The sequence below is a fragment of the Heterocephalus glaber genome, unplaced genomic scaffold (assembly GCF_053883595.1).
Source record: "Heterocephalus glaber isolate CG9 unplaced genomic scaffold, H.glaber_assembly_v1.0 deba00000347, whole genome shotgun sequence".
In the NCBI taxonomy this organism is placed as follows: Eukaryota; Metazoa; Chordata; class Mammalia; order Rodentia; family Bathyergidae; genus Heterocephalus; species Heterocephalus glaber.
The window spans coordinates 39,644,797-39,659,728 of NW_028258143.1; the positions used below are offsets into that span (position 1 = coordinate 39,644,797).

General features: G+C 33.8%; 1 protein-coding gene across 34 annotated transcripts in view; it reads right to left on the reverse strand.

The window, feature by feature from the left end:
* Baz2b (bromodomain adjacent to zinc finger domain 2B) overlaps positions 1 to 14,932 on the reverse strand; it is a 411,121-nt gene that overhangs the window by 236,071 nt on the left and 160,118 nt on the right. The gene's annotated exons all lie outside the window — the stretch shown is intronic.

Consider the following 14,932-nt stretch of genomic DNA (forward strand, 5'->3'; position numbering starts at 1 on the left):
TACAAATGTTAAATCTGCTCAGGACACTCCTATAAGTTTTAATTAAAATTGGGTTATTGGGGGCTGGAGTATACAGAGGTAAAATGCATTCTTGGAATGAATAAGACCCAGGGTTCAATCCCTAACACCAAAAAAACAAATAAATGGGCTATCAAAAATTTAAACAACTTGAAACATTTATTATTGCTTTTAGGATAGAGAAGAAAGTTCTTATTTTGGTCTAATATGACCTGTATCTTCTGGTTACTTAAATCAAATGCTTTCTCTCTGTATTCCAATCACATTTGCTTTCTATCCTTTTCTGTTTCCTTCCTATCTATCTATATAGCTAATTTACCAAAGTTTTTTATTTCTTCAGATGACTACAAGTTACCATCTAGGATCCTTTCATTTCGGAATGAAGAACTTTCATTAGCATTTCTTATAAGGCAGGTCTATTAGTAAATTCCCTGTCAAAAATACATTAAAAGAACTAAAGAAATCAAAGACAATGAAAAGAAACCAGAACAATAACATATGAAGAAAACAGTATCAGCAAAGAGAAAGAAAACTTCAAAAGAAGAAAACAGAAATTCTGGTGCTAAAAACTACAGGAACTAAGTGGAAATTCACTACACAAAACAGCAGATATAAGCAGGCAGAAAAAACAAACTAGTAAATTTTAAGACAGGTCAACTCAAGTTATCTAATCTGAAGAGGAAAAAGAAAGAATAAAGAAAAATGAACTGACCCTATAGAACCTGTGGGACACTATCAAGTAAACTAGCATATTCATTACAGGTGTGCAAAATTGAGAAGCTAGAGAAATGAGCCCAAACAATATGTGAAGAAATTTTATCTGAAAATTCCCCAAACTTGAGGAGAGACATGAGTCTACATGTCCAACAAAATCAACAAACTCCATGTAGGATAAATTCAGAGAGATTTATACCAAACCCCATTATAATTAACTGTTGAAAATGAGAGAATCTTAAAAGCAACAAGAGAGAAGCAATTTAGGCTCAAGGCAAATCCAGCAAGATTAAGAAGCCAATTTCTCACCGAAAAGCATAGAACCCAGACAACAGTGAAGGACATATTTAAAGTATTAAAAATAAACACACCCCTAAACCTATCTTCCATCCATGAATTCTATATGTGACAAAACTATATTTTATTAATGGTGGAGAAATTAAGGCAGTTAGATTAATGAAATAAGTGAGATTAATATTAAAAGCACTATGGAGAGGGTATGTGGGGGGAGACAATAATAATAATAATAATAATAACAATAATGACAAGATTCTATGTCAAATTTGAGAGATTGAGTCCTAAACTTCACTGACTGTCCTGTGACCTTAGGAAAACTGCTAAACTTCTCTATTTTCCCGCTTATAAAATAAAGGTAACAGTGCTTCTTCCTCACGAAGTTGTTAAAAGCCATAAACTCATGAAAGGGTGTGTAACACATAATAAAGGACTGAAATGTTGACTACTGTATATTATTATTATCATTATTATTTTCATGATTTTTATGGAGGTTCTATAAATGTTAGTTTTTATTTCCTTAAATTTCTATATTTCTGTGAAACACTGCATATGTACTGAGGAAGCATGAAACATGAAGCATGAATGTTTGTAGGAGAAATATGGATTAGTAAAATTTATTGTAATGCTATTAGGGTCAATGTTCAGTTACTTCCTTTAACAAATCCTCTTTTATTAGAGGCTCTGAGTTTTAAAAAATGATTGGGTGTTTTTTCCTCAAGATTGTCTCTGAAAGGGATGCATGTCATTTTATGGCACAGATTTATACTTTTTAGATGAAGAAACAACCAAAATTTATTACAAATATAAAATAATCTTAAACAACACATTAATACCAAATATATAGTGTATATACATATGTCTTATAATATTGCAAAATAGGCTTATTTGAATCTGGACTAAATAAGAACCATACATTGGAACTGGCTCATATGACTCTCGTTTAATCTTTTTTTTTTTTTTTTGGTACCAGGGATCAAATTTGGGACCTGGCGCTTGTGAGGCAGGTGGCAGAACCACTGAGCTAAACCCCTGGTCCCTCTCCTTTAATCTTTAAATGCTCCTATCTCAACCCAATGTCAATCTTTTTTCTTTCACTTAATGTTTTTCACGTGAGGGCATGCGTGTGTGCTAGAGACTGAATCCAGGGATAAGTGCATATTAAGCATACACCCTACCACTGGACAATGCCCCTGGTCCCTTCCCTTAATATTTTTAGCTAAAGAAACTAAGGTCCTGATTCATATTCTCCAGTGTCATTTATCATGTCCTTCTATTCTTTCATTTCTTTTAATTCAGGCTTGATCATTACAGTTTTGTTTTGGGGTTTTTTGTTGTTGTTTTTTGCTTTGCTTGGCTAGCCTCATGGTGGTCATGTAGAAAATAAGACAAACTGTATTTCCTAGATAAAACAGGAATAACAAAAGTGTCTGAGTCAAAGTTAAGAAGATTAAATGAGTTATTACAGGTCAAATGTTTAAACTGGTACCTAGAAAACAGTAAGTACTACACACACATTAGCTTTTATTATACTGCAGCCAGAGAGAATCAACAGGATTTACTGTCAGATTAGATGTTTTTCAAGAAGCAGTTGAAGATAACTAATGCATTTACTTGAGTAGCTGAATAGATGTTGATATCATTGACTGATACAAGAAATGCATAAAGAAGAAAAAGGTTGTGAAAAATTAGAGGAAAATGAGTTAAAGTTTAGATGTGTTGAGTGGGTTACATGTGGGAGAGTCAGATATCAATGTCATATAGAGAGCTGGAATTAGAGGTACTACATGTAAAAGAAAGATCACAGGGGCTGAAAATAAAGAACAGATGTTGGGAGGAAAGGTCATAGTTGTCAAAACAAAACAAAACAAAACAAAACAAAACAAAACAAAACAGAACAAAACAAACCTGCAAGGCCCTGCAAGGAATGCACTGACACTGGATAAAGAAAAGTAGAAGCACTTCAAAAAAGGCAAATGTATGAAAAAAGACATGCAGGCAAAATTATCACTTATAAGTGTGGCTAAAAGAGTGCTCTCACTATAAAAGGATGTGTATTGAAAAGTAGAAGGAAATAATTTATGTAAATAGGACAAGGTAATTGAATTTAAGTACAAAATAAGACATTGAAGAAGTTAGGAAGACAGCTGAACTACATAAATGTTGTGGAAACATCATACAAAAGTCTATCATAACAGAATTTGAAAAGTAGAAAATACACTTATTATGTTATTCTAGGGAGTTTTCATTTAGCCAGTTTTACTTCCACTTAAGTTAAAAGAATCATTAACTAGCACTGTGGCTTTAGGCAATACCTCAAATGTGGAAGATGATGCCTTCAGTATTTTCCCATATTTACAGTCCCCTTTCCTGTCTCTCTTCTTGCCTAAGGGAACTAAGGTCTCAAGCTGGCCCAAGTACAAAAACCTACATTTTTGCAATGATATACTACTGTCTTGTTCCCTGAAGCACTATGCTTACACAGCCCTCCTCCTTTCTAACACGTTCTGAACTCTCTTGCTGCTATACTATTCAGGCATATCTCATTTTATTATACTTTGGTTTATTACACTTCATAGATAACTATGGGGTTTTTTGTTTTAATAATGCTCTAATTTCTAACTTTAGATTATTATTATCTGTTACAGTGATAGATGATCAGTAATGTTGGATTTTACTACAGTAATCATTTTGAGGCACTATGAACTCCACAAACATTAGAGAGCAAACTTAACTGATAAATGTTATGTGTGTTCTGACTGTCAGCTCCACCAACTAACTCATCTCTCCTTCTCCTCAGGCCTCAATATTCCCTATTTCACAACAATAATGAAATCACGCCAATTAATAGCCCTACCATGGCTTCTAAATATTCAAGTGAAAGGAAGAATTACACATCTCAATTTAAATAAAAAGATAGAAATGATTAACATAATTAACATAATAATAAATAAAAATAATTAACATAATCCATACAACACTATAAGTGGCCAAAATTCTAGGAAATATTTAATTTTAAAGAGAGGCATTTGTTAACATATGAATTTCAAATTGTATATACAGTTCTCTGGGTGGCGTGCTGCATACTTGTAATCCTAGCTACTCAGGAGGAGACGAGGCAGGAGGATCACAGGTTTGGGACAGCCTGGCTAAATGTGAGACCTTTTCTCAAAAAAAAAAAAAAAAATAGAAAAAAGGCAGAGGATGTAGTTCAGTGGTATAGTACACCTAGGTTTCAAACCCCAGGATCTCCTCCCCCTCCATGGCAGAGGACTGCCTAGTATGTGAAAGGCCCTAGGTTCAATCTCTAGAAGTGCAAAACAAAACAAAAACAAATAAAATTATATATATATATATATATATATATTCTTTCTGTAAGTATGTTTTCTATATATGTATCCATTCCAGTTCAGTCCAAGAGATTATCAACACACTAAGGAGGCAAAAATGTCATTAATTCTCTTTATGTCACAGTACAAAAACACATACAAGTTTGCTGCATAAATATCAGCTGGACCACTACTAGGTACAAGGTATTATGACACATTCTAATAGGACTACAAGGATGAATAAAACATAATCCACATCTCTACTAGATCATAAAGAGTTTACAATCTAATACAGGAAACAGCTGAACGCACCTATTATATAAGACATCTAAGAGCTTTATAATAATGCTTCCGAAACTCAAGTTACTGATGAACCTTTTGTGAAGAGAGGAAAAAAAGGCTATGCATGCATGCACTGATTATTGAAATATAGACAAAAACTATGAATAGGGCCAAACTCTTCCTTTTGCTTTCAGATCTAATTAAAACATAAAAAATTTACAAATATGGACAAAAAAGCTACAAAATTAACATATTTCAATAAGCATCATGTGATGGTTTTGTTAAAATGAATTGTTACACCCAATATGAATATGATACTGACCACTACTTCCCCATTACTTTCCAACTACATTTGAGTTTAACAGTTCTATAGTTTGTTTGTTTTTTTTGGGTACTGGGGATTGAACTCGGGTCCTTGCGCCTGCGCAGCAGGCAGCAAAAGCATTGAGCTAAATCCCTGGCCAACAGTTCTATAGTCTTGTGTGTCCTGAGTGATTTAATATATTCACCATTTCTCTCTCTACTCAAACCACTACAATACTTTGACTTAGTTCACTGATGTCATCAGGCTTTTCCTTGGTACATTTACATATCAAGTCTGTTTTTATTTTCATTCATTAGACTGACATAATATGGTCACAGTCCTGAAAATACCTGGTGGTAATTGGTTGTAAGGTTGGCATCATGGATGATCCAATAATATGCTTATATCAATATTTTATATTGATGTTGAATTTTTTAATTCTTATAAAAGTCACTACGGAGAATATATCCACATACTCAGATACAAGAAGCCTAGTGTTGAAGAACACTACTTTAATAGAAATAACAAGTACTAGAAAGGCAGAAATGATTGGGAGATTAACTCTAACTTGGAGATCCAGAGATTTTATCAAGGTTGTAATATTTGAAATTGTGACATTTGAATTTAGTGCCAAGTATATACATTTTCTGTTACTTCCTTTCCATAAGGCTGACACTGAAAATATAAAGCTACTACAGTAAAAAATAAAAGAACATAATTATTAAGAGAAAAGGGCAATGAGAAAACAAAAATCATGAGTTTTCTGGATAAAAGTTGAAGAGTTTCTTTTGAGGAAAGGAAATCTAAGATTATAATCACAAACATTAGACAAGGTGGTCTGCATATTGCAAAGTTTACATTTATTGTCTTGCATTATGATAGAAAGGTACCTTTTTATATACAGTGTCTAACATTCATTTTCTCAACTCTAAACAATTTCTGCAGACCACATTTGTATTTTATCTACTCCATAACTAACATTTCTGTAAATATACATCTCATTATAGAAAAGTTCAATGGTGTTCTACAAAGTATGAGAACAATTTACTAGCCAAATTAAATTTCAAGTAATTTTAACTGTTTTTTCTCTTAAGTATCTTGAGCTTCTACAATTATTCACAGAACTGTTTTTCTCTTTTTTAGGCAGATATACTAAATCAAGAGATTTATATATTTGTACCCATTCTAGTTTTGCCTAACAGATTATCAACGCACTGAGGAGGCAAAAATGTCATTAATTTAATTAAATTAATGATTGTGTAACACTGCACATTCTGACATGCTTAAAAGTTTAACTTGAGCCTGTGCTGCATTGCTATCATTTATAGCTGCAATCACTCATGTATAAAACACTATCTGTGCTTTTAGCTTCATTAATAGTTACATGTTAAAACAGTCTTTTCAGGGAGATGTAATAGGGGTGAGTGCCATGTTTCTTTTACCCAATACACATTTAGAAATAATAGAGAATGGATATATCTGAAGTAATTAAAATGGTGGCTAACACTAATTTTGAAGATACTGTTTAAAATATTCAGACTTTAGAAAACAAATATTTTAAGACAGTTTGTAACTGTACTATATGAAATTTTAAAATTTTTAATATTTTTGCATAAATTGGTTTGAAAATACACAGAAATTCCTAAATATAGACTTTTACTTCTGACTTGATCACTGTTATTATATTTTCCAAAGATACCTTAAAATTGGCTATTACTTTCCTTTGCTATTAGAAAATTAGGAAAATAAAGGTCAGATAATACATAGTAGCCTTGTTCTGAAAATGTTGATTTTTGTACTTTTCAAATAATGACCTAACTAACTACTACTTAAAACAGCCTGGGAAAGACACTTGACCTTTGCAAGTCTCAGGGTAGTCATCTGTAAAATGTAATGATATCTCTTCTAAAATCATTGAAGATTCAAATAGAAAGACCTAACATTGTAAGCAGTGAATAAATATTAGCTTTGTTCTTCCCCTTCCTCAACATTTGTCATTGACATATATTTATTAAAAATACTTAATGAAAAATCAATAATATTAAAATTAGTAATATTAAAAGAACAAATCACTAGGTACCTAGTACTTATCAATCTTCTTGGTTTATAAAGCTCTACAAGACTTGACTTTTAGGCTCACTTCCACAAATTATACATTTCAACAATATTAGACTAAACTATCTTCAAATCCTTAAAGATATATTCTTTCAAATCTATATCCCTATTTCGTCTTTCAGGTTCTCTTCTAATTCATACTTCAAAAATCTAACCCAGACATGTCCCTATTTTGTAAAAGTTTCTCTGATTCCCTCTCCCAGAGAGAATCATTCCCTTTTCTATTCTCCTAAAACACATACCATCAAAAGTGACAGCATGGTTCAAATAAAATACAGTAAATAAAATGTAAGAAAAAAAAAGGACATTTAACAGAGCACAAACTTTCTCAAACTATCTTGGTGTATTCAAGGTAAGTTTTGGCTATGAGTGATAAAGGGCACAAAAGCCAGTGGTTTATATAAGATAGAAGTTTATTTTTGTCATATCAAAGAAGTCCAGATAAAAATAAGCCAGCCCAAGCAGGATGACTTCATGAAGGTTTTAGGGACATTCTATCTTTTTTTTTTTAATGTAATTATCTTTATCAGTTTTCTTTTCTTTTGTATATCCTTTTATTGGTACATTTTAGGTGTACAATATAATGACAGCCATCACTGGAGATATGCACCTTTACATACGCTCTTGGTTCTTATTTTTTTCCCCCTTCCCCTTCCCCTGCCCTCCCTTCAACCCCTCCATCCCTCCCTATTTACAAAGACTTTGTTTCCATTTTTTCATTTTCTCATATTAATTCCATTCCCTTCTTTACTTTCCCCTACCCCTCCCACTTCCCCTTCCCCTTTGCCCCTTTGCTTCCTATTTCACTTTATCTATTATACCATTTAGTCCTTATTTACACTTTCAGTTTCTCACACCAGAGAAACTATTATTTACACATGTGCGTCCTATTTATTTCACTTAAGAGTATTGCCTCAATGTGCATTCATTTAGCAATAAATGTCTCTAATTTCTCATTTTTTTATGGTTGAGTAGTACTCCATTTTATAAAAAAACCCACATTTTCTTGATCCAGTCTCCAGTTGATGGGCATTTGGGCTGTTTCCAAGTTTTAGTTATTACAAACTGTGCTGCTGTGAACATGGGTGCACATATATCACTGTGATATGATTCTTTTAATTCTTTGGGGAAGATACTCAGCAGAGGAAGAGCTGGGTCAAATGGGACTTCCAGTCCTAGTTCTTTGAGGTATCTCCATACTGATTTCCACAGTGGTTGCACCAGTCTACCTTCCCACCAGCAGTGGAGCAGTGCTGTTCTTTCCCCACAGCCCTGCCAGCATTTGTTACTGGTTGATTTCATGAGAGCAGCCATTCGTTCTGGAGTGAGGTGGAATCTCATTGTTTTCATTTGCATCTCTTGAATGACCAGTAATGTTGAACATATTTTCATGTTTATTTGCCATTTCTACTCCTTTGTGTGAGAAATATCTGCTCATTTTAGATGCCCATTTTTGGACTGGGTCTTTAAATTTGGGAGGTCTGACTTTTTAAAGTTCTTTATAGATTTGAGATAGTAGATCTTTGTCTGAGGGACCACTGGTGAAAATTTTTTCCCACATTGTGAGTTGTCTCTTCACACTGTTGGTGCTTTCTCTTGCTGTGCAGAAGCTTTTTAGTAAGAAGAGATCCTACTTGTTGATTGTTTATGCTAGTTCACGGGCAACTGAGGTTTTGTTCATAAAGCCTTTTCCTACACCAATGTCTTCAAGAGTTCTACCTAACCTCTGTTCCATCCAGTTCAGTGTTTTTGTTTTTATATTTAGATCTTTAATCCATTTTGATTTTAGTTTAGTGCATGGTGAGAGATACAGGTCTAGTTTTAGTCTTTGGCAAGTTAAAACCCAATTTCTCTGGCACCATTTACTAAAGAGGCTATCTTTCCTCCAGTGAGGGTGTTTGGCTCCTTTGTCAAGGATGAGATGGCTGAATGTGACTGGAGTTGTTTCTGCATCTTCTAATCTGTTCCACTGATCCTCAGGTATGTTTCTTCACCAGTACTATGATGTTTTTATCACAGTAGCTTTGTAGTATAGTTTCAAGTTGGGGGTTGTAATACCCCCTACCATGTCTCTGTTACCTAGAGTTGCTTTTGCTATTCTGGTTCTCTTCTTGTTCCAAATGAATTTTTGGATTGTTTTCTCAAGGTCCATGAAATATGCTGCTGGGATTTCAATTGGGATTTCATTGAATCTATATAGCAATTTTGGAAGTATGGCCATTTTCACTATATTGATCCTTCCTACCCAGGAGCAAGGGATGTCTTTCCATTTTCTGATAACCCCTTCAGTCTCTTTTTTCAAAGTGCTATAGTTTTCAGAGAAAAGGTCTTTGATTTCTTTTTTTAGGTTGATTCCTAGATATTTCAGTTTTTTGGATGCTAGTGTGAAAGGAATAGGGACTTTCTATCTTAATGCTTTTCCGATTCTCTTAGTATGTGGTTTCCACAAATGTTTCAATTATCACATCCAGATTTCAGCAGAAAGGCAGAAGGGTGAAAAAGAGAGGGCATGTACCACTTTTTCATGGCTACTTTCTGAATATTGCCCATATTACTTCTGCTTATTTATTGGTAGCCAAAACTTAGTCACATGACTATATCTAGCTACAAAGGGAACTGAAATGATGTTTTTATTCCTAGTAGTGATATGCTGGGAGAAAAAATTAGAAGGGGGAATCAGTATTAGGGGACAACTGCTATCATTAGCATATCTGGTTATACCTTATCCATGCTAGGTCTCACCTGATACTTTAAATTTATAATCTAATGGGAAGAAATTTTTAGCAGCTGTACCTCAGACAAAGGTCTACTATCTAGAATATATAAAGAATTGAAAAAAATCAGACCCCCCAAGTTCAAAGACCCAATTCAAAAATGGGCATCTGAAATGAACAGACATTTCATTTAACAATAACAAATGCTGGCAGGGGTGTGGAGGGAAAGGAACCCTTCTCCATTGTTGGTGGGAGTGCAGACTGGTGCAACCACAGTGGAAATCCGTATGGAGACACCTCAAAGAACTAGGACTACAGGTCCCATTTGACCCAGCTATTCCCTACTGGGTATCTTCCCCAAAGAATTAAAAGAATCATACCACAGCAATATATGTGCACCTATGTTTATAGCGGCACAGTTTGTAATAGGTAAGGTTTGGAAACAGCCCAAGTGGCCATCAACTTGAAACTGGATAAAGGTGATGTGGTATTTTTATAAAATGGAGTACTACTCAGCCATAAAGAATGAGAAACTAGAGTCATTTATAGCTAAATGGATGCATATTGAGGTCATACTCTTAAGTGAAATAAATAGGACACACATGTAAATACCGAATAGTTTCTCTAATGTGAGAAACTGAAAATGTAAATAAGGATGAAAATGATTAAAACAAATAATTGATAATTTGAAATAGGAAAAGGTCCAAAGGTGGAGGGCTGGCAGGAGGAGAAGGGGAAAGGGAAGAAAGGAAAGGAAAAATTATGAGAAAGAAAACATAATGGAAACAAAGTCTATGTAAATAGGGAAGGGTGGAGGGGTGAAGGGCACATAGGTAATGGGGAAAAAAAAATAAGAACTAAGATACATCATGTTCAGGTACAAACACCCAGTGATAAATGTAAATGTACTGTATACCTAAAATGTACCAATTAATACATAAATAAAAAAAATTTATAATCTAACACTGGTGTTTCCAATAATGAGTACACTGTGAAATTAAATGATAATTATTTCTAAACCTCAAAAAATACTTCTATTGATATTTATTTCTATAAAATTTGAATAATACAAAAAAATTATCAAGGAGAGAAAAGGAATTTCAATAGAAACATAAAAGACTAACTTTTCTTTTCTTTTTTGGTACCGGGGATCAAACTCAGGACCTTGCATTTGCGAGTCAGGCATGGTGCCACTAAGCTAAATCCCCGGCACAGAAGATTCACTTTATTTAAATGTTTCTTTGTGACAAAGTAAATGTATAGGAAAATATATAAAATGAATAAAATTACATATAAACCTTTGAACAAAACTGCATAAATACAATAAGAGGATATAGAAAAAATCCAAGAAGAAAATAATATAAATTGTTTTATTATGCTCTCTAAAAATGCTATTCAGAAACTTTTCTCTCTATTTTTGAGGTAGGCTCTCACTATGTACTGCAAGTGAGGCCTTGAACTCAGTATGAAGCCCAGGGTGGCCTTGAACTCATGATCTTCCTGCCTCTGCCACCTGAGTGCTGGGATTATAGGTAGTTGCCACCAAGCCTGCTTGTTTAGAGACCTTTTTTTTTTTGGTAGCTGGGATCAAACTCGGGACCTCGCACCTTTGAGGCAGGCAGAGGAGCTACAGAGCTAAATCCCTGGCTCTGTTCAGAAACTTCTAATCAAGTAAAATGTAATCATAAAACAGAGTAAAAGTGTTAACATAATAAAGCAAAACCAGGTTATGTTCAAGTTCTCACATTATATAATTTTAGGCAAGTAACTTTACAAATGATGAGTACAAGAGTCAAAAGAAGGTGGTATGTGACATCCTCTATGTTAAGTGCTTTATGAACATTATTTTATTTACTTTCATAACATTCCTGAGATATAAGTATTATCCCTACTTTAGAGAAGAAAAAATTGGATCTTAGCCTAAGATTACTTGACACAAGATTACAGATGCTATATAAATACAAGAGCATTACACTTGGAGATTTTTCTGACTCCAAGTCCATGTCCCTAATTCATAGACATACTATATCTCTTCAGATTCTCTGGACCTTGGTTTTCTCATCTGAGTCAGAAGGGGAATATAGTACAATGTGAACTGTTCTCAAGTTCATTCTGGCCTCTTAAGAGGTTGACATTCTAGTGAGGTTTGACACTTTTTCTCCAAATAGGACATTTGATTAATAAATCTAATTAGCCTCTTTGCTGGAACTTATGTAAGTTAGCCCTACTATATGTAATACAGAAAGTAGAAATCATTTTCTAAAATTTGTACATGAAAGGACCACAATGTATATCATAAATTTGGATGGTTTGGGAGATATCTTTGATCTTTATAGTTGCTCTCATGCCCCTTAGTGTTTATCTGTAAAGGAGCAATCCATAAAGTTACATGAGTAGAGGGAAGAAATATACTGAACATTATATTTAAATCTCATAACAACCCTTTAAATATATGTAGTATATAATTTAATAGGTGGTGAAGATCCTGAGGTACAAAGAGGCTGACTTGCTCAAAGTCACATAATAGTAATAGTGATATTAATGTTTGAATTCTATCTGTTCTAAAAGTTGTGTTCCTTCCTATGGTTTAATTATGGATATTCATATATTACTATCTTCATTTCAATTTTAATACAGGAAAACTAAAAGATATTGATTGATTTAGCATTTTGGAGGGTATGTATGATTACCAACAAATATTTCCTGAGTATAGTAGGAAGGTGTATATTAAAATAAACATCAATATACAAGAAAATATATTTACCAGAAACATAGAATTAATAAAAATTCAGCAATACTAAACTATTAGAGAGAATCACTTTCTGAGGGAAGCTCTCAGAGAGATGATTGTATGTGGATAGGATATCAGAGGGGAGGTCCGATTTCATCAGAAGAAAGTTTTTAAAAGCATGAAGAAAAAGAATATTCTAGCTAAACATAATGACATTATTCCATCTGTGAAGCCAAATGATTTAAGGTGATATGTAGTCCACACTGGGTAGATATAAGGTTCTTTAATTCTTGAATATTAGGATGTATGGCTGGGAAATATGTTAGAGCCAAACCAAGTAAGGATCTCAAATACCAAATCAGAAAGTTAGGATTTGATGTAATAGGAAATAGGAAGTCATCAAATATCTTCAAACAGAAAAATAAAAGGAATGGAGAAATGGTTTAATAAGATTAAACTGAGAATCATGTACAAGTTTCAATGGAATTGATGATGGTCAGAAAAAAGGGAAGATCAGATAAAATGTTTTAACATTTCTGTACATTGTGACATAGAATAAAAAAAATTCTCCTGATTGCTGAAAATTTTGAGGAAAAAATATATAATTATCTCTCTAACCACAATATTCTACTCTTTCAGTTATGTCACCTCTTTACACTAGCTTATATATCTCTGACTAGTCCCTTGACTTCTCCATTTTCTCTGAGTGTACCAGCATCATCACTCCATACCCACTGTCAATACTTGAACTACTCTACCCTCTTACTGGGTATTATTGACTCAAGAAGCTGGAGAAAGCCTCATAACCCCGACATTATTACAAAGGAAAGGTCACTTGTGAACATCTCAAATGAGCACTGCCTAGTCTTTAACCTACTTTACATATAATATTGAGTATCATCTCTTTTCCTTAAACTCTTGGATTTAGAACAGTTGCAACTAAATAATTTAATATCACGCTAAAAATAAACTGTGGGAGTCAACATTTTAAAATTAATACAAAAATAAAAAACTTTTCATCCAATGTTAATTCTCCCCCCCACACTGAGGATTTAACCCAAGGCCTTAATGAACACTAGGAAAGTACTCTACCATTGAACTACATCCCTAACACTGAATGTTAATTTTAATTTTGTTAAGCACTATATGCTAAACAAAAGGTCACTACAGAAATATGTTATTTTGTTGTAAAATACTCAGGGCAATAAACTTTTAAGTAAGAAACAACAAAGAGCTGGTCATGATGTTACATGCCTGTAATGCCAGCACTCAGGGAGATTGAGGCAGGAGGATCCCATGTTCAAGCCTAGCTGAGAAACTCAGCAATTTAGCAAGACCTTGTCTCAAAAAAAAAAAAGGAAAAAAAAAGTGGTGGCGGTGTGGGTGTAGAGAGAGATACACCTCAGTGTGAAGGTCTCTGATTCAATCTTGGTATTATGAGGATATACACACACACACAAACACACACACACACGGAGAAAAAAAAGGGAGGGGAGGAAAGGGAAGAAGATGGAGAGAGGGAGAGAGACTGACAGAGAGAGAAAAGGAGGAAGAGGAGGGAGAGGAAGAAGAGGAGGAGAAAGGAAAGCAGAGGAGGAAGGAAGTAGAAAAAAGAATAAAAAGGCTAGAGGTACTGTATCACTAAGAGGCAGAACACCTGACTAGTATGTGAAAGTCCTAGGTTCAATCTCTAACTATCAAAGAAAAAAAGCAAGACAGCTAGAGAGATACAAATGCCAAAATGACCCCTTGGGGAAATTAATGAACATTCCATATATAACAGAAAACTAAATGACCACAATAAAGCCTCTAAAAACAGAGTAAGCCAGGCATGGTGGTGCACACCGGCAATCCCAGCTACTCAGGAAGCTGGTGCAGGAGACTTAGAACTTTGAGGCCGGCCAGGACAATTTAGCAAGATACTGACTCAAAATAAAAAGGGCTTGGGATATAGCTCATTGCAAAAGCCCTAGGTTCAATTAGCAGTACCAAACAAAGAAACACAGTAAGAGTCCTCTCTATTCTCTGCAAAATATTAGATTTAACAATTAAAACAGTTTTCAAACAAAATACATAGATTTACACTTCTGATAATTATTGCCTCTATACTAATGAACAATAAATAGGGTTAAAGTAGGTTCACTGAGTAAGAAATTTACTCAAAAACTTAATCCTCTGTTACTTAAGAGGATTTTTCAAAAATGCTATAAATCTCACAACTATAATTTAGAATTTGCTAGTTAGAATTTTATAATAGGGCTGGGGGAATAGCTCAGGTGTAGCATGTTGTTTAGTATATACAAGGCCATGTGTCCAATCCCTAGCACCCAAATAGGCAAAGAATTATAATATGAATGTAGATTAAAATTTTATCTTTAAGTAAGGTTTCCTGATATACAATAAAAAGGAACAGTTAAAATTAATGAGGAAA